This window comes from Panulirus ornatus, chromosome 68 (genome assembly GCF_036320965.1).
Source record: "Panulirus ornatus isolate Po-2019 chromosome 68, ASM3632096v1, whole genome shotgun sequence".
NCBI lineage: Eukaryota > Metazoa > Arthropoda > Malacostraca > Decapoda > Palinuridae > Panulirus > Panulirus ornatus.
This window is the reverse complement of record NC_092291.1, coordinates 14,130,327-14,148,783: the sequence shown is the minus strand read 5'-3', so window position 1 is coordinate 14,148,783 and position 18,457 is coordinate 14,130,327. Positions and strand designations below refer to the sequence as shown.

Below are 18,457 nucleotides of genomic sequence, written 5' to 3'. Positions count from 1 at the left end.
AGATTGGTTTTAAAGACCCATGCAGGATAACATTAAGATGAAGACTGATATCTTTAACAAGGACCAGGTGTGTTAATATTAACAAAACGAAGGTAGTTTAACATTAACAGAACCTAGTTGGCATTAACAGTAGGTCAACATTAGAAAGAACCAATTGGATTGATATAAACGAGCCCCATATTAACTTAGTAACAGAACCAAAGTAACTTCACGTTAACAAATTTCAAAATCCTTCTGTATATTCTATTCGATAATGAGTTCTAGCTACATGAATATTAATGGACGTGTGTGTTAGCAATAACAGAAGAAGAATGTTAATGATAACACATAGAACAAGGTGTATTAACGTTCACATGATCCAAGAATTTTAACATTGTGAAAAGCATGGTAGATCATTATCAACAGGCCCTAGGCACAGTAGGATTAACAAAGGAAAGATGTTGAAATTAACAAGACCCAGATATATCAGTGTCATGCAGAACCCGTGCATATAATCTCTCCTGGATACAAGTATGTCAGTGTTACGAAAACTAACATATGTTAACATTAACAAAAGTCAGATTTGATAGGCTAATACCACTTTCAACCAAGGTATGTTAATATTATCACGACACAGATATGTTAGAATTAACATGATTCATCCGGATAAAGTTTGTCAAAATAACAGATTCCAGCACACACACACACACACACACACACACACACACACACACACACACACACACACACACACACACACACATAATCAAGCGTGAGTGCACGTCACAAGGCAATACATCATTTCCAGGAATGTTCTCTGTGTCCCTGGAAACCTCTTACAGTTTCCAGGAACGCCCTTAGAAACCTCTTACAATTTCCAGGAACGCCCCTAGATACTTCTTACAATTTCCAGGAACGCCTCTGGAAACCCCTCAGTTTCTAGAAATGCCCCTAGAAACCTCTTATAATTTCCAGGAACGCCCCTAGAAACCTCTTACAATTTCCAGGAACGCCCCTAGAAACCCCTCAGTTTCTAGAAATGCCCCTAGAAACCTCTTATAATTTCCAGGAACGCCCCTAGAAACCTCTTACAATTTCCAGGAACGCCTCTGGAAACCCCTCAGTTTCTAGAAATGCCCCTAGAAACCTCTTATAATTTCCAGGAACGCCCCTAGAAACCTCTTACAATTTCCAGGAACGCCCCTAGAAACCCCTCAGTTTCTAGAAATGCCCCTAGAAACCTCTTATAATTTCCAGGAACGCCCCTAGAAACCTCTTCAGTTTCTAGAAATGCCCCTGGAAACCTCTCACAATTTCCAGGAACGCCCCCGGAAGCCTTTCATAATTTCCAGCCCCAACTGGAAGCCTCAGAATAATCCAGTATCGGAAGCCCTCTCTCTCTCTCTGTGGGGCGCGTTCCATCAGCCTCTATTTCACAGCGACGTTGGAGGCTCGTCAGCAAAGAATCGCATGCTGAAATTGCTGTGCCATGTTCCTGTGTTTTTTTTGGGGGGTGTTGTAACTACCTGGAGTTGTTGGGACTATATCTTCACCCGTTATCACCCCCCACCCCACCTTGTAATCGCCTCGTGCCGCTGCCGAACGAGCAGTTCCAATATCGGTCGTGTTAATCTCCTTGCACGGCTCGAATTATCATCACTGCCGCCCCTCACCCTCCTCTCCTCCTCCTCCACCTCGGGAGTCTTATCGCTCCTACGCTTCCAGAGTTTCTTCCATTTTCCATAAAGTTTTCTTTGGAAGAAAAAAAATAGAAAAAAAGGAGAGAAGAAAGAAAACGGTATTGGTCGTTCCAGTTGTCGGTGGCTGTAAACTGTACGGCTCTCATGAGAAGTCCTATGTGGGTTTTTGTTATTGTTTTTCTCAAGTGTGATCACTGCTTATAAGAGATGGAGAGTGTTCTCATTCCTCCGCATGGATGGAGGAGAGGGGGGAGAGAGAGGCGCGCGCGATGGTGTCGGATCGCAAGGGCCTGGAAAGGTATTTAGAAATGATGTGTGTCGCAATACTTCAGCTTCCCACAGTGTCTGGGAGACACCATCAGATCTAATACAACTTGTGGTGGTACTTAGAGGGTGGGTGGATGGGTGGGTTGGGTTGGATGGTTTGTATTATGTACCCGTGACACAGGACGTTATGTATTTCAGATGATTGTAGTTCGATATCGTTTTGTAAATCGTGTGCATAGTGTGATATATTTTTTTTCTCTTCTTTTTTCGTTACGTGGTAATATGCAAGTTCTCTTAGTCTCTTCAAAGATTTATTCAGTCTTTCTTTCGTCGTCATGACTTCCCTTGACTTAATAGATTCTGGAATATTCACAAATGTTCTTTTCTCTCTCTCTCTCTCTCTCTCTCTCTCTCTCTCTCTCTCTCTCTCTCTCTCTCTCTCTCTCTCTCTCCTGATTTGTTTGACCTCTTTTTTTTCCTTCGTCGAGAATAAGGATATAATCTTATTTGTTTATACCTAACGAGAGATGAGGACTACGACTTAGCCTACAGGTTAATAAGATTTAGTTGCTCGAGCACCAATAGTTAATTACAGGGGTAATTAAGACTAGAGTCCTTGATTACGAAGAGTTTCTGAGGATTGAATAAAATATCGTCTTGAATACTGAGACCAAGTTTCTTGAGAACCATAACTTAGCTTCGCTCGCTCATATCAAGACTTGACGTGGTGGGTATTAAGACTTGACGTGGTGGGTATCAAGACTTGACGTGGTGGGTATCAAGACTTGACGTGGTGGGCATTAAGACTTGACGTGGTGGGTATCAAGACTTGACGTGGTGGGTATTAAGACTTGACGTGGTGGGTATCAAGACTTGACGTGGTGGGTATCAAGACTTGACGTGGTGGGTATTAAGACTTGACGTGGTGGGTATTAAGACTTGACGTGGTGGGTATCAAGACTTGACGTGGTGGGTATTAAGACTTGACGTGGTGGGTATTAAGACTTGACGTGGTGGGTATCAAGACTTGACGTGGTGGGTATTAAGACTTGACGTGGTGGGTATTAAGACTTGACGTGATGGATATTAAGACTTGACATCACAGTGATTAAGACTTCACATCACTGGGTCTAGACGAATGATATTTAGAGTCTAATGATTAACACTTTAGCTTGGGAAAATTACTGTAGTCTGTTGAAGGAGAAAATAATTTGAGTCCTACAGATTCCTTCCTTTCTTCAGGTGCGACTTCGCACGCAGTCCCCTTGAGGGCGCCGGCGCAACATCGCTGACACAGCCTAGTCTGTAGGCCCTTCTAGGTTTGACCACACAGTGTTACCACACTAATCTGTGACCGTCTGACTGTCTTCCACTACCACAAGCATCCTCAGACCCGTGGGGCTACTACTTTCTGAATGCCTTTGTACACAACTGTATCCTTCAGGTTACATCAGTGTGTCGCTTTTAAGTAGCGCGACTCTGCGCCATAAGTACCTTAGATCCTGACTTAATCACCACAGAGCTTCGTAATCTCTCTCTCTCTCTCTCTCTCTCTCTCTCTCTCTCTCTCTCTCTCTCTCTCTCTCTCTCTCTCTCTCTCTCTCTCTCTCTCTCCCACGGATCTTCACCTCCTGAAGGGAAGTTAATGTCTTGACCCATATCACTTTGGTCGTCAGAGCGACACCCTGTTCTCAGGGGTGCGACAGCCGAACTCCTCGAGGAGGAAAGAAGAAAAATAACATTACACAGAGACGTAGGATCAGGGACTTCGATCTGGCTTGCCCCGCTCGCCTCGTTTTGCCCTCCTCCTCCTCCTCCACCGCCAACACCAACAACCACCACCATCATCCATCCTCCACCACCACCATTCATTCCTCCCCTCCCTCCACCACCATCACCACCATTACCGATATCACTGACGTCACCCCCCAATACCACCATTGCTACTCCCCCAAGTCCTCTCTCTCTCTCTCTCTCTCTCTCTCTCTCTCTCTCTCTCTCTCTCTCTCTCTCTCTCTCTCTCTCTCTCTCTCTCTCTCTCTCTCTCTGCCTCCCCCCCTATCCATCCATCCATCACCCACCCCAGCCCACACCCCAGCCGCTCGGATCGCTCCCCCAGTGTCCACGCCCACTGTCTTTACCCTTATCCTGACGGCATCTACTGCAGGCGGAGGCCCCGTCGTCCGCCCCTGTTATTTCGCCTCTCCTTCCTCCCGCGACACCGGGAGGAGGAGGGGGGAGCAGGTTACGGGTCTTTCACGACCGTTCCGTTAATGGAAACGCCTTTTATGCGGACCTGGGTATTAAGAGGGAGGACAACGACGAGAATCCGGGGGGAGGGGTTAGCGCGGACCTCCAACAACCGTAAAGGGTCGGCGGATTGGCTGGCTGCGTCGACTGTTGATAGCGGGCTCACATGGCCTTCCGTTAACGGCGAAATTATAGCTGTATAACAGGCGCGCCCGCGCGCACACACACACACACACCCACACACACACACACACACACACACACACACACACACACACACACACACACACACACACACACATTTACGGCACTGCTTATACTATATCATAAAGTAGGTATTGTCAAAGTCGCCACGTATTCGGCGCCTCACTCTTCTTCGCAAGATGCCCATTATTATCTCCAGCGCTGGATAACGCCAACCCGCGAACCCCGTCTTGGGCAACACTCCCTGGGGTCACACTGGTTCCCGGGGTCACACTGGTCACTCCCTGGGGTCATACTGGTTCCCGGGGTCACACTAGTCACTCCCTGGGGGTCACATTGGCCTCCTTACCCCGCAGGTGGAGGGACGTCGGTGGGTCTCACCCATAAGCTCACCCACCTGGACGTTCACCCTGTCCCTCGAGGTAACTTGGTTTGCAGAATGTTTTCTCCTCGTTCTTTTCTGCCTCCTGTTAACTCGGCTTTTGTTCGGGAAATTACCTCAAAAGAGTCATTCAGAAAAGCGACGGATGTTTTCTCTTTAGGAGATTGGAAAGGTTGTAAGGACGTTAGATGAGTGAGTAGAGGAGTCGTACATGTCCAGACGGAACAGCATGCATTGAAGAATAACAGATTGAGAACTGGAGAACAGGAAAAGTGCCGAGGAACTAGTTGTTCATGACGAGGAGGAGAGAGCCAAGTGGTGAGGAACAGAGAACAGTCAAGTGGTGAGGAACAGATGATCAGAAGAAGGAAACAGCCAAGTGGTGAGGAACAGAAGATCAGAAGGAGGAAACAGCCAAGTGGTCAGGAACAGAGAACAGTCAAGTGGTGAGGAACAGATGATCAGAAGGAGGAAACAGCCAAGTGGTGAGGAACAGAGAACAGTCACTTGGTGAGGAACAGATGATCAGAAGCAGGAAACAGCCAAGTGGTCAGGAACGGCTGACGAAGGGGAAGCGGAGGAATATGGTTATTGATGGTCTTGAGTCAGGAGTTAGCACAGAGCGAAATTCGTTCGTACATTTCCCTGCCGATACCGGCTGGTTCCTTCCGGCTACGCCCCTCCCCCTCCCATACCAGCAGGTCTTACCTGGTAGGGTCGTCCGATACCGGCAGGTCGTGCCTGCCTGGCTCTGCCGGGGCAAACAGAGGAGGAGCCTCACTCGGTGGTAACCTGTGCTGAGAGCCTGTTGGCAAGATAACCCCCCCTACGTGCCATGGTGTTCACGCCAGCGTAGCGAACACCTTCCCACCATTGAATCTTCTCCATCCTCTGTACCGAGGGCTAGGTCTTCGGTATATGTATATATATATATATATATATATATATATATATATATATATATATATATATATATATATATATATAGTCGAATAGAGTGGCTTTCAAAGGATTATTGAACCTGTATCCTTAACCATACGTCAGATATACAAAGAGATGTTACAGAAAATCATGAAACCCAAGACACGTTTGGTTCTCTCTCTCTCTCTCTCTCTCTCTCTCTCTCTCTCTCTCTCTCTCTCTCTCTCTCTCTCTCTCTCTCTCTCTCTCTCTCTCTCTCCATTTGTCACGCCTCGAGTTCCATGATGCCCCACCCCCGCTGACAAGGTCGATATTTGGTCTCCGAGAGGACCGCTTCTCTAGGATGGGGTGGGTGTCCTTAAAGGCCAGGAGGACGAGGGTATTGTGGGGGAAGCGAGGAGGTCCAGCCCCAAAGATCTCTTTGCCTTGGGGCGCCAAGGCTCCGACAATACTCGCCCACTCCGCAGACCCCCAACAGCCTCCGGCAGCTCACACCACCACACACTATAAGCTGTGAGGTGCGATGCTCTCTCAACCCACACACGAACAACCCACACACGTTTTATATATATAGAGTATATATATATATATATATATATATATATATATATATATATATATATATATATATTATATATATATATATATATATATATATATATATATATATATATATATATATGTATATATACATTCCTGTGAGTCCACGGGGAAAATGAAACACGATAAGTTCCCGTGGAGTCATAGGAATATCTTGATCACGCGCAAAATTGTGATCCTTTCCAATATATATATATATATATATATATATATATATATATATATATATATATATATATATATATATATATATATGTAACGTTTGCTCCATTTTAATTACTTCCAACCGTCATTTTGATAAGTGTGTGAGAGAGATATGTGTGTGTGTGTGTCTATTTCGCCATCGTGAAATTCAATCATTCTCCAGACCCCTCTTGCGGAACTCGTGACGTAAATCGCCCGAGAAATCAAGTCAAATGTTGAAGATAAAGTATGGAACATAAAAAGACGTAGAGACGTTTTCCTCCGTATGTTATCGTCGCTCTACTCTGTTCCAGACAGCTCGGTAACTATCTTGGAAGTGGCAGTGTACAGAGCAGAAATTGTGTGTGCATTGTGGAGCTACTGATGAATTGATACTTATGACTTCCCTGTCCTGGGTGAGGACATCCATCACTTGTTAGTGAAATTGCTGCGAAAGGTCAGGATGCTGTGGTACAGGTGACTGTCGCTGACGGTGATATATATATATATATATATATATATATATATATATATATATATATATATATATATATATATATATATATATATATATATTTCATACGTATTCGCCATTTCCCGCGTTAGCGAGGTAGCGTTAAGAACAGAGGACTGAGCCTTAAAGGGTATATCCTCACTTGGCCCCCTTCTCTGTTCTTTCCTTTGGAAAAATTAAAATGGGAGGGGAGGATTTCTAGCCCCCCGCTGCTCCCTCCCCTTTTAGTCGCCTTTTACGACACGCAGGGAATACGTGGTGAGCATTCTGTCTCCCCTACCCCCAGGGATACCATATATATATATATATATATATATATATATATATATATATATATATATATATATATATATATATACTTGCTTGAGGTGTTTGTCAAGTGCGAGTTAGTTATATGAAGAGAATTGTACTGAGCTGACTATGTAGTTCTTGGCCCCCACGTATACCGTCCATGTTGATTGGTTGAGGAGGTTGGTGCTGGGGTGGACAGCCAGCCCTGCTGGTGGGGTCGCGTCTCTCTCTGACTATATTTACCTTCGCCTGAAAAGATCATTGGAACAACCCAGCGATAGTGAACTTTCTCTCTCAAACTTCGTGGCCACAGAGGGAATGTCAGAAGATGTGGGGAAGAGTTGTTTGCGGTGTGGAAGGGTGGGAAAAGAGAGAGAGGGGGAGGAGAGTAAGAGGTGGTGAAGATAAATGGAGAGAGAGAGAGAGAAAGAGGAGGAAAAGGAGAAGCATGGTATGATGAGAGACGAAGACACAAGAGCGAGGAGGGAGGGAGAGAAAATCAACAGGATGAGAAAGAGAGGAAGATGTAAGATAGAGCGCAAATGGAGAGGAGAGGAAGATCGTATAAAGAGACCTGAGGAAAGAGCTAAGTATGTGGGGAAGAATGAGAGATGTGTTTGTAAAACTTAGACAGTAAGGGGGTAGTATATAAGGGAAAGGACATTAAGGTGACATAATGGGAGGAAGTCTTGGCTTAGATGAGACAGATAGAGAATACAGCGAGAGATAGAGAGACTGTGATCGATCACCGGAGAGAGAGAGAAGGGGAGAGAGAGAGACGAAACGAAATCAGAAGATTGAAGTGATAAGTGAGACAGGAGGACATGGGTAGAGGAAGAGTGATATAGGTAGATAAAGAGGATGGGAAAGAGAAACCAGTGGGGAAATGCTGTACTACCATAGGGAAAAATCTGTCCATCAAAGTGAACGCTTGAGGAACATTAAAGACCAGAGAATCGTATAAACGTTCGTGTAATTGAAAAACACTTTTAAAAGACTTCGATTCAACTTCGTGCTGTACCCCCAATTCTCCAGACGCTCCCTCCACCTCGAACACACACTGATCGGAATGACAGGGCAATAAGAATTGAAAAACGAAAAAAAAAAAAAAAAAGAAAATCCCTCAACTTTTAATTCGCCTCAAAGTTACTTTCGGCAAGCAGAAGTATATAAGAAGTGTATAAACTTTCCGTCCAACACGGGTCATGCTCAGCTGAATGCTGGCTCGAAGAAAATTGTGAAACCGACTCAAGGTAGCTGCGAGGGGAGGTAAAAATTTCTCCAGGACAAGTGTACGTGGATACCCGTCTGTCTGTCTATTTATGTAAGGCTCTCTGTTTGGCTGTCTGTCTATTTGTATATATGTCTTTTTGTCTGTCTGTATTTACATAGGTCTTCTTGTTTGGCTCTTTGACGGTCCTCATATATGTCATTTTCTCTGTCTTTGTATCTGTCCGTCAATTTATCTTGCTTTTCGTTTGTCTCTTTGTCTGTGTTTGAGTTCCTTGTTTCTCTGTATGTGTTCGTCTGTCTGTCTGGATTGGTCTGTCGGTGTGTCTTTGTCGTCGACTTGTTTGTTTATTTGTGTCTGTCTGTGTGCAGTGAATCTTTTCTGTAAGTTCAGTGTTTCTCTGTTCATCCGCATGTCTGTGTGAGTCTGCATTACTGCATATTTGTCTCCGTCTTTGTGTCTCTGTACACACACACACACACACACACACGCACACACACACACACACACACACACACACACACACACACACACACACACACACACACACACACACACATTTATTTGTTTTTATGAAACACAAGAAAGACTTATATTCCCTAAATTCTCAAGGCAAATTTTTAAAGTTTTCTCAAACAGCAGTACGAATATGATGAACACAATTAGTAGAAACTAGAAATACTATGATTCCCGGCAGTTTACTCTGCAGTTGTGAATATAATCCATGAATATGGCCATCAAAAGAATATTGTCTAATTTCCCCCAGTTACTTTCAACCCTCTCTCTCTCTCTCTCTCTCTCTCTCTCTCTCTCTCTCTCTCTCTCTCTCTCTCTCTCTCTCTCTCTCTCTCTCTCTCTCTCTCTCCGGTCGAACAGTCCAGCTTAATATGCATTTATCTGCCGTGCCATCAGTGTTGTCAGACTCCACCCGTGCGCTGTGAAAGGAGCGACCACACAAACACTACAGTTTCATTTTCCAGGTGGATGGTTTTCCGCGAGCGGTACAGTTTTATCATTTACACGGGAGTTTGCCAGAGTTTTGCTCATTACTCGTGTCGTCCTACGTAGTAAGGAGACATTGTTTTTGTTTTTCGTTTATCATTTTTTTTTCTTGTTTTCTCCTTTTTTCTTTCCAAGTATCAACACCTTGTTTATTAATCATGCATTAGACCTGACCCGTAAGGTATAGATTAAGTATTCCTTCACTAAAGGATAGATCAGGGTGTAGTAGAGACGGTGTTGTGGGAAATGGGACTTTTGTGAAGTTGGGTTGTGGGAGGAAAAATAGGTTTATCGCGGGTGTAGTGAAGATATGCTGAGTGGCGTCTGTCTTCATAATGAACATGATGGAAGGAAGACATTTCCCAGTCGCCCGCGGATGTTGGCTCCTCTGGTCACTCAATCTACACTTTGGTTATTTACGTTAGAGTTTGGGAGGGTTTTGTTTTTGACAGTTCGTCCATATATAACGGGTGTTTGTGAGAGATTCACGTGTCACAAGCTATACACTTCGATCCCATAAGTTCCTTGGGAGAATTATGCCTGTCATATTCCAGCACACTTAATTTATTTACGTGGAACTTTGTGAGAGTTTCCCATGGTACAAAACCAACGCTTTTGATAGATAGACGAGGGTTTGTGACGGTTTCGTCGATCACCAAACCTACACCTTGATGAGCTACGCACGTGTTTGTGAGCGTTTTGAGTCCCGCAAACCTCACATACTACTGATGCTTTAAACGTGTGTTCGTGAGAAATATGAGACACGGAAGTGGGGGACCAACCAAGACGATTACTTGACTGATATATTCGCGTCTCATATGATCTTGAAGGTTGTGTATGTGGTGGTGCTCGAACACCCAACCTTTATGTTGTGTATAGGAACATAAACATCTTCCAGTATAGGTGTTGCTGGCGCCAGGAAAAACACACACTTCGTACCAGGGTGTAAAAAAAATTCCTGTAACAACTGAATGTATATATATATATATATATATATATATATATATATATATATATATATATATATATATACATATGTGTGTGTGTGTGTGTGTCTGAATTTATCGACCATTTTTTCATTCCTCTCTCTCTCTCTTTCTCTTTCTTACAGTGTCCTGTCCCTTCATCTCTGTCCGTAAGCCGGTCTACAGACAGGCGCCTGTCTACCACCGTCTGTCTAGGAAGTTGTTAGAACATGTGAGGACTTACTAAAGAGTGGAGGCCAACCTTCCCAGCCACTTCCAAAGTTTGCGCCCAATCCCTGGTGTTTAGGGGGTGAACTGGGCAGATTTCCTCTGTAGAGGGGAAATTGAATTTAAAAGTTACCTCGGAGAGGGAGGGATCTTGTGGAATAGAGTAGACATTTCGGGTCGGGTTGTGCCATTTCTTCCTCTCGTATGTCTGTGCATGTGTGTCTGTGTCTGGGTCAGGTTCAGAGACGAGGCCACAGGAGTGTGAAACCCTCTTCCGCATCGTTCGCTAGGGATAGTACACACACACACACACACACGCACACACACCCACACACACACACACACACACACACGTTTATCTAATATCTAAATCTAAAAAATGTATATAGCCAATGATCTCGACCAGTAAGGTCGATAATTGCGACTTTAGTCATATCTCTGGCGCGGAGGCGGGGGCACTATAATGCAGGAAATAATTACTGGTCTTGTTGTGGGCCATCTGGTGGTGGCTGGCCCACACCATCTGGCACCAGAGCCAGCTGTGTGGGCCCCCCCCCCCACCTTGACACTTGTGTAGCTCCTGCCTCTCACCATCTGGCACTGTGGTGCTCTTGGTCCTCACCATCTGGCATTGTGGTGCTCTTACCCCTCACCATCTGGTATCGTAGCCCCCGCCCCCCCTCCCCCCCCCCTGGCATTCACCATCTGTCGGTAGTCCAGCTCTGACTTCACTCGTCACTGCGTTACTCACTCTATCAAACTGTTCTTGTCTTTATATTGTGTAATTTCTTTTTCTTTTTTCTTTTCTTTTCTTTTCGGCTATGAATATAATTATAAAATGATGATAACGATAAACACCTATTGAATTATAATGATACGAATTATGATAATGATCATTATAATGTGTTAATGGAGCCCTTTCGATTGGACGAGAGGCCTCGTAACACTGAAATGTCTGAAATGCTGGTTTCAGGCCTTTCACCATTTCGCCTTCCTTTCCTTCATTTCATGATTAGATGATTAGCCATCTAGTCCTTTCATAAGTATCATAACACTAGAATTACACATTTAGAAAACATTCCAGTTTGAGAGATATTTCTATATTGTTAATTCGGGATATTCATTGTTTCTTGACGATAACATTCATGCTAACACACAGTGTTTATGGACATACCGAACTCACACTTTACGGACGTGACGCAAAATCTACGCCCCTCCCATCGCTCAGTCCATTGACGTAACGTTAAGATATGCGGACATAACCGATAAGGTCTACGCACCTACGTATCCACAGTTCAGTAACATACCTTAAAGTCTACGTACATGTACACCCATAGTTCACTAACGTATTTGCAAACTACGAACTCGCGGACCTCCTGTTTAATGGCATAATGCAATATCTACGAATTTGCTAACCCCCACAGTCCACTAACGTAACGTAATGTCCCCGTTCCGGTAGTCTGTCCATAGTCATCCCAGCTGTTCATCCTTCCCTTTTGGTTGGTCGATAATTTGGGTACGTGGCTTAGGTTATGATATATATATATATATATATATATATATATATATATATATATATATATATATATATATATAGATAGATAGATAGATAGATAGATAGATGTGTGTGTGGCGTTAGTGAGACGTTCTTAATTGGGCCATTCGGTTGGCCGTAAAGTCTCAGCGAACAACACACTGCCCTCAAGGCGACAGAAACATCCCAGCAGATATTTCAGTGGACGACACAAACTTAACTGCCATAGGCAGGTTGCTGGAGGTCGGGGGATGAATGTCTTGCAGTGTTGCTCACTGGCGGGATGGGAGCTCAGGAGTCGGAAGAAAATGGGAAGCGGTTTGTTGCAGGTTTCCCAGGAGGAGCGATGACTTCAGGGATGGGTTTTGGGAGATGAAGTTTGTAGGATTTGGGAGATGAAGTTTGTGGGGACTTTTTGGGGGGGAAGGTTCTTTGGAGTGTTGTCAATGAGGGAATGGGTTTTTAAAGGAGTTTGATGAACTTGGAAGATGGTTTTAGTCGAATGGTTTTTCGGGAGTCTGGTGATCCAAAGAGAGACATTATAGACAGGGTATATACGAGTATTATAGATCATCAGGGGGGTCAAATGTGGTGACCTTATTTTGTTTTTAAGCTGTTTGACACCGACTTACCAACCTCCCCAAGACACCTCCCTGACATTAAAGAAGAGGTCACCAAAGACTTGTCCGTGTGTATGACGCTCACGCACGTTCACCTCACGACCCCAGATAATTACGCAGTCTCCAACGTTCAACGTTCACTTCAGTAACAAGACTTGGGGTTTTTTTTTTAGGGATTTTGTTCCCTTATGTCTCATCCCGCGAACCTGAAGGTCCACGTAAGGAGTGACCCAACCCATACTTCCCCAACACAACACACCACTGCGCCACACAGCCAGCCATTCCCCCGTGGTGATGGTTCCCCCATGGTGATGGACCTTCATCTGTGTCTTGTATTCTGATGTGGGGGAAAAGAACTTACCCTCCCCTTCACAGCTCTGGGGGTCGTCTCCATCATTGACTGTGTACACCACGACCAGCCGACGGGTGAGGGTAGGGTGTCCATCCCCTCCGTAGTCCCGTATGCAGATAACGTTGATCGCCAGGGCTGGTTCCCCTACGAACTCCTGAAGCTACGAACTCCCTCCTTCAGTTCACGGCATCTCCCCACTCAAGATGAACATCAACCTCCTCTTTTTTTTTCCCCCCCCCCCCCCCTTTCCTTCGGCTTTACCTTTGGTAAGGTCTTCTAAGAAAATGCGAACTCCTGTGGGAAACCTGAGATGATTATTTCATTTAAATCCCATTTCCCTCATAGGTTTTCCTTCGGAAAATCTTTATGGCACAGTTTACTTCACGTCTTCATTCACTAGGACACGTCTTCCCTCACGTCTTCATTCACTTTGACACATCTTCCTTCACGTTTTCATTCGCCAGGACACATCTTCCTTCACGTCTTCATTCACTGTGACACATCTTCCTTCACGTCTTCATTCACTGTGACACATCTTCCTGCACGTCTTCATTCACTATGACACATCTTCCTTCACGTCTTCATTCACTCCACTGTTTTCGTTTTCAAGCCATCTCTGCGTCTAAGGAAATCAAAGGCTCCAACTACCCTACCACAAACAACCATCACCACCACAACCACCATCCTCACCACCACAACCACCATCCTCACCACCACAACCACCATCCTCGCCACCACAACCACCATCCTCGCCACCACAACCACCATCCTCGCCACCACAACCACCATCACCACCACATCAACCACCCTCTCCTCATCACATCCCACCACAGTCTCACCCACCGACGCCACACCAGAAGCACCTGAACCACAGTCACCACACAACCAATCGCCTCCACCACAGCCACCAGAATACCACATCCGTTCCAGCTATCTTGCTCCCCTCCCCCTTAACCCTCCCCCACGCAGGTCGCCACCCGGGGTCCAGCACGTAACAAGCCATGAACCATAAACCCGAGGTGGGGTCCCTCAGTCACCACATTAAGAAACCTTTTTACACAAACGGTCCCCCGTTGCCAATTTCACCGCCGTCCCCGCTTTTGGAACCTCCTCGCCCCAAAGTTACCACCCTTATTAAACCACGACTCTCTCTCTCTCTCTCTCTCTCTCTCTCTCTCTCTCTCTCTCTCTCTCTCTCTCTCTCTCTCTCTCTCTCTCTCTCTCTCTCTCTCTCTCTCTCTCTCTCTCTCTCTCTCTCTCTCTCTCTCTCTCTCACACACACATAGGGTAAGACGGCGGTATGTATATGTGGTCATGTGTACCCTACATAGGATCTGACGGCGATATATATATATGTGGTCATGTGGCGGTATATATGTGTGGTCATGTGTACCCTCACTGCCATTAAGGTAAGGCGGGACGCCCTCACGGCGTCATGTGATACGCTCCGTCTGTAAATGAAATGTAGACTTATTCATTCCTCCCTCTTTGAGGTCAGGATGTTAAAAACTCATAACGAAGCCTTTGAGATCGGGAGCCGTAAATGGAGTATGAAAAAAAAAAAAGGCCTCCAATCACTCTTCTGTCTAGTGCTGGAAATGAGGGTGGTAGGCCATCGTGGCCCCGGAGGAGGGAGAAAAAATATAAACCAGGGACTGTGTGAGGGAAGGAGGGAGGGTGGAGTGGAAATTCCGGTATTTGGTCTTCCATTATGGGGGTGGTAACCGAGCCACAGATGTACATCCTTCGGCGAGAGAAGTACATGTTCTTACGCTTCACTCTGGCCCCGTGTTGGCTAGGTATGTACGGAGGTTGATACCCCGAAAAGGGTGGGGGGAAAAAGAAAAAGAAAAACGGGAACTTAAAGAAAGATCTTTTCTTTAATATACAGAAAGAGAAAAACTTGAATCTAAAGAAAGATCTTTTCTTAAATATACAGAAAAAGAAAAACTTGAACCTAAAGAAAGATCTTTTCTTTGAATATACAGAAAAAGAAAAACTTGAACCTAAAGAAAGATCTTTTCTTGAATATACACAAAAAGAAAAACTTGAACCTAAAGAAAGATCTTTTCTTGAATATACAGAAAGAGAAAAACTTGAACCTAAAGAAAGATCTTTTCTTGAATATACAGAGCCCTTCAGAATATGAGTTATGGTTCACGTAGAATGTTGGTAGTGTAGATATGGCTTATCAAGACGAATGTTTTTCAAAGGTTTTCTCCTGGTTTTTTTTTTTCTCTTGTCCCGAGTTATAGGAACACTGGGTATTTCAGCTACATTCAAACGTTTTCAAAACTGGGAAATACGGTTTCGATGTTTGATTAAACCCTTGGAGCATGACGGGAGGACCCGGGGGATGGTGGTGGTGGTAAGATAGCGTGATCTTTGGTCGTGACCGAGGGTCGTATCGTAGTTCTTAAGGGTCGTAACTTGGTGCTGAAAGGTCGTATCGTTATGTTCCATGAATGTACCGTCGTACTCAAGGATCCTGCTGTTGTACATGAGGGTCGTATTATCGTCGTACTCAAGGGTCGTACCGTCGTCGTGCTCAAGGGTCGTACCGTCGTCGTGCTCAAGGGTCGTACCGTCGTTGTGCTCAAGGGTCGTACTGTCGTGCTCAAGGATCGCATTGTCGTGGTGCTCAAGGGTCGTACCATCGTGCTCAAGAGTCGTACCATCGTACTCAATGGTCGCACCGCTGTCGTGCTTAAGGGTCGTACCGTCGTCGTACTCAAGGGTCGTACCACCGTCGTCGTACCCATGGGTCACGAGAAACACCGTTGACCATTCTAACCAGGACAGTTTGATTCATCGTCACCAACACCGCCGACCACCACAACAGTGTACCACACCGATGAGAGAGCCACATCATCCTTTGCCACAGAATGATCCTTGTACATCCGACGTCACAGGAGTGTCGACAGAGCGGCACATCATCCTTTGCCACAGAATGACTCCTTGTTTATCATACGTCACAGGAGTGTCGACGGAGCCACATCATCCTTTGCCACAGAATGACTCCTTGTTTATCATACGTCACAGGAGTGTCGACAGAGCGCCACATCATCCTTTGCCACAGAATGATCCTTGTTTATCAGACATCACAGGAGTGTCGATGGAGCCACATCATCCTTTGCCACAGAATGACTCCTTGTTTATCATACGTCACAGGAGTGTCGACAGAGCGCCACATCATCCTTTGCCACAGAATGACTTCTTGTTTATCAGACATCACAGGAGTGTTGACAGAGCGCGAGGGAACCATTGAGAAACTGGGGCGCGTATGTCGGTGGACAGACCCCCATTCATTTCTCGCTTGTGAAGGAAACACGGTTTGTACGCCATTAGGCAAGGCTAACCACCAATTCAGAGCGAACTGAACTGAAAATCTTTGTAAAAAGAAACGAAAGAAAAAAGAATCTAATCTCGTATTTATATATATATATTATTGCCTGGCCACGCGCGTGCATGACTGCACCTAAGCTGAAAATCCTATATGCAGTGATGCCTTTGACGACCATAAAAAAAAAAAGACGTCTGACTATTACCCAGGTGGTATGAAGGGCGTAAGCGGTTAGCAATAAGAGGTTACTTAAGTTCACTGGGACGGAAGCTTGGAGCGAGAGCTGCTGTGCTGGCGAGGCACTACGCTCAAGCTGTGCCACTCCAGCTGTGGACTGGGTCACACCAGCTTAACATCGAGGATGGTTAAGCTGGAGCAGAGAAGGAGGGAGCAAGTTAACTAGAGTTAATGTTATTAACAATAGTGTTTTTATTATTATTATTATTAGTTATTATTATTATTATTATTATTATTATTATTATTATTATTATTATTATTATTATATTGTATTGTTACTACTACTATTACTACTACTACTACTACTACTACTACTACTACTACTACTAGTACTACTACTACTACTACTTCTATTGCTATTACTGCTACAGCCACTACTACTGCTATTGTTATCATTATTGTTACACTATAGTTACTACTATAACTATCATCTTTGTCAAGTCTTTCCACACACAAGATGAGGGACCCACCCCCCTCCACCTTGTGCTGTAGTGATTGCTTTTATCTTTCTGTTGGTGTGTGTGTGTCTGTGGAATTCCTGGGTCATCCATTACGTGTCTGTATCACTCACGATTTAGGAGATTTAGCCAAATGTGTTTCGATTGGAACCAGCTCTGTGTGTGTGTGTGTGTGTGTGTGTGTGTGTGTGGCTGTCTCTCTGTCTGTCTGTCTGTCTGTGTGTGTGTGTGTGTTGGGAGTGTGGGTACGATACGACCCTTGAGCTCGACGGTACGACCCTTCGGCACGACGGTATACGATGTCTGGTCTGGCCTGCGACCTTGACCCTCAAGAGGAGGAGGAGGAGACAGGAGGGTTGGTGGTGTGTGGTGAGGAGGGGGTCACTGGTGTCAGGCAGGCAGGAAGTTCACCACCCGTTCCTTCATCGCAAGACTCAGCAGGTCTGCGTGCTCCAACCACGTATAACCCCGTGCACTCATCTTCTCAAAGACCATTAAGGATATTAACATGAAATTTTACCCAGATAAATTCTGCAAGATAAACATAGGAGCTGGGCCAGGTAAGGCCGTGGATTTAGAAGGCATTCGTTTTGAGACCTGGTCCGTAATGAGGAGGGTAAGGTGGGGGCGCGCGCGCGGGTGGGGAGAGCAAGACCTGGTCGGTAGATCTGGTCGATTAGGGTCATGAGACTTGGCAGGTCCTCCTGGTGAGACCTGGCAGGTCACAGTCAGGAGTAGAAGAGCAGATATTATGGTAGATTATATATTCAGGGTGATGGACGAGGTGTGTACAGAAAAGAGGTCCCGTTCGTTTTCCGGACGGTGTAAGTTATCCGGACGGGGTCTCCTCAATCATCCGGCTTCCAGGAAGGTGTTCGTGCTTTCAGGCGCCAGGAATAGTCGTGTGGATCACAGTGCGTCTACCGGTAGACTACCTGGCGCCTGGCTGGGTGAAAGGAGAATGTCTACAACCCCTTTATAACTTTATTGTTACGTAAATCATTGTTTTCTAAGACCTTCGCCCGGTCCCATCCCACTGGTGTTTGTGCCACTAGTGTCTTCCACTGTGAAAGTCATTCTAAATTTGTTATATAAAGACTGTGAAAATACCTGTAAGTTTGTTATATGTTTCAGACACATTTTCTTTACATCATCATTTACAGATCTTCCGTGTGAATTCGCGTGGCCTCATTAGC

At 45.1% G+C, this 18,457-nt stretch overlaps 1 protein-coding gene across 1 annotated transcript in view; it reads left to right on the top strand.

Moving 5' to 3' along the window:
* Positions 1-18,457, top strand: part of LOC139747282 (macrophage colony-stimulating factor 1 receptor-like) — a 214,050-nt gene that overhangs the window by 157,796 nt on the left and 37,797 nt on the right. The window lies entirely within an intron of this gene.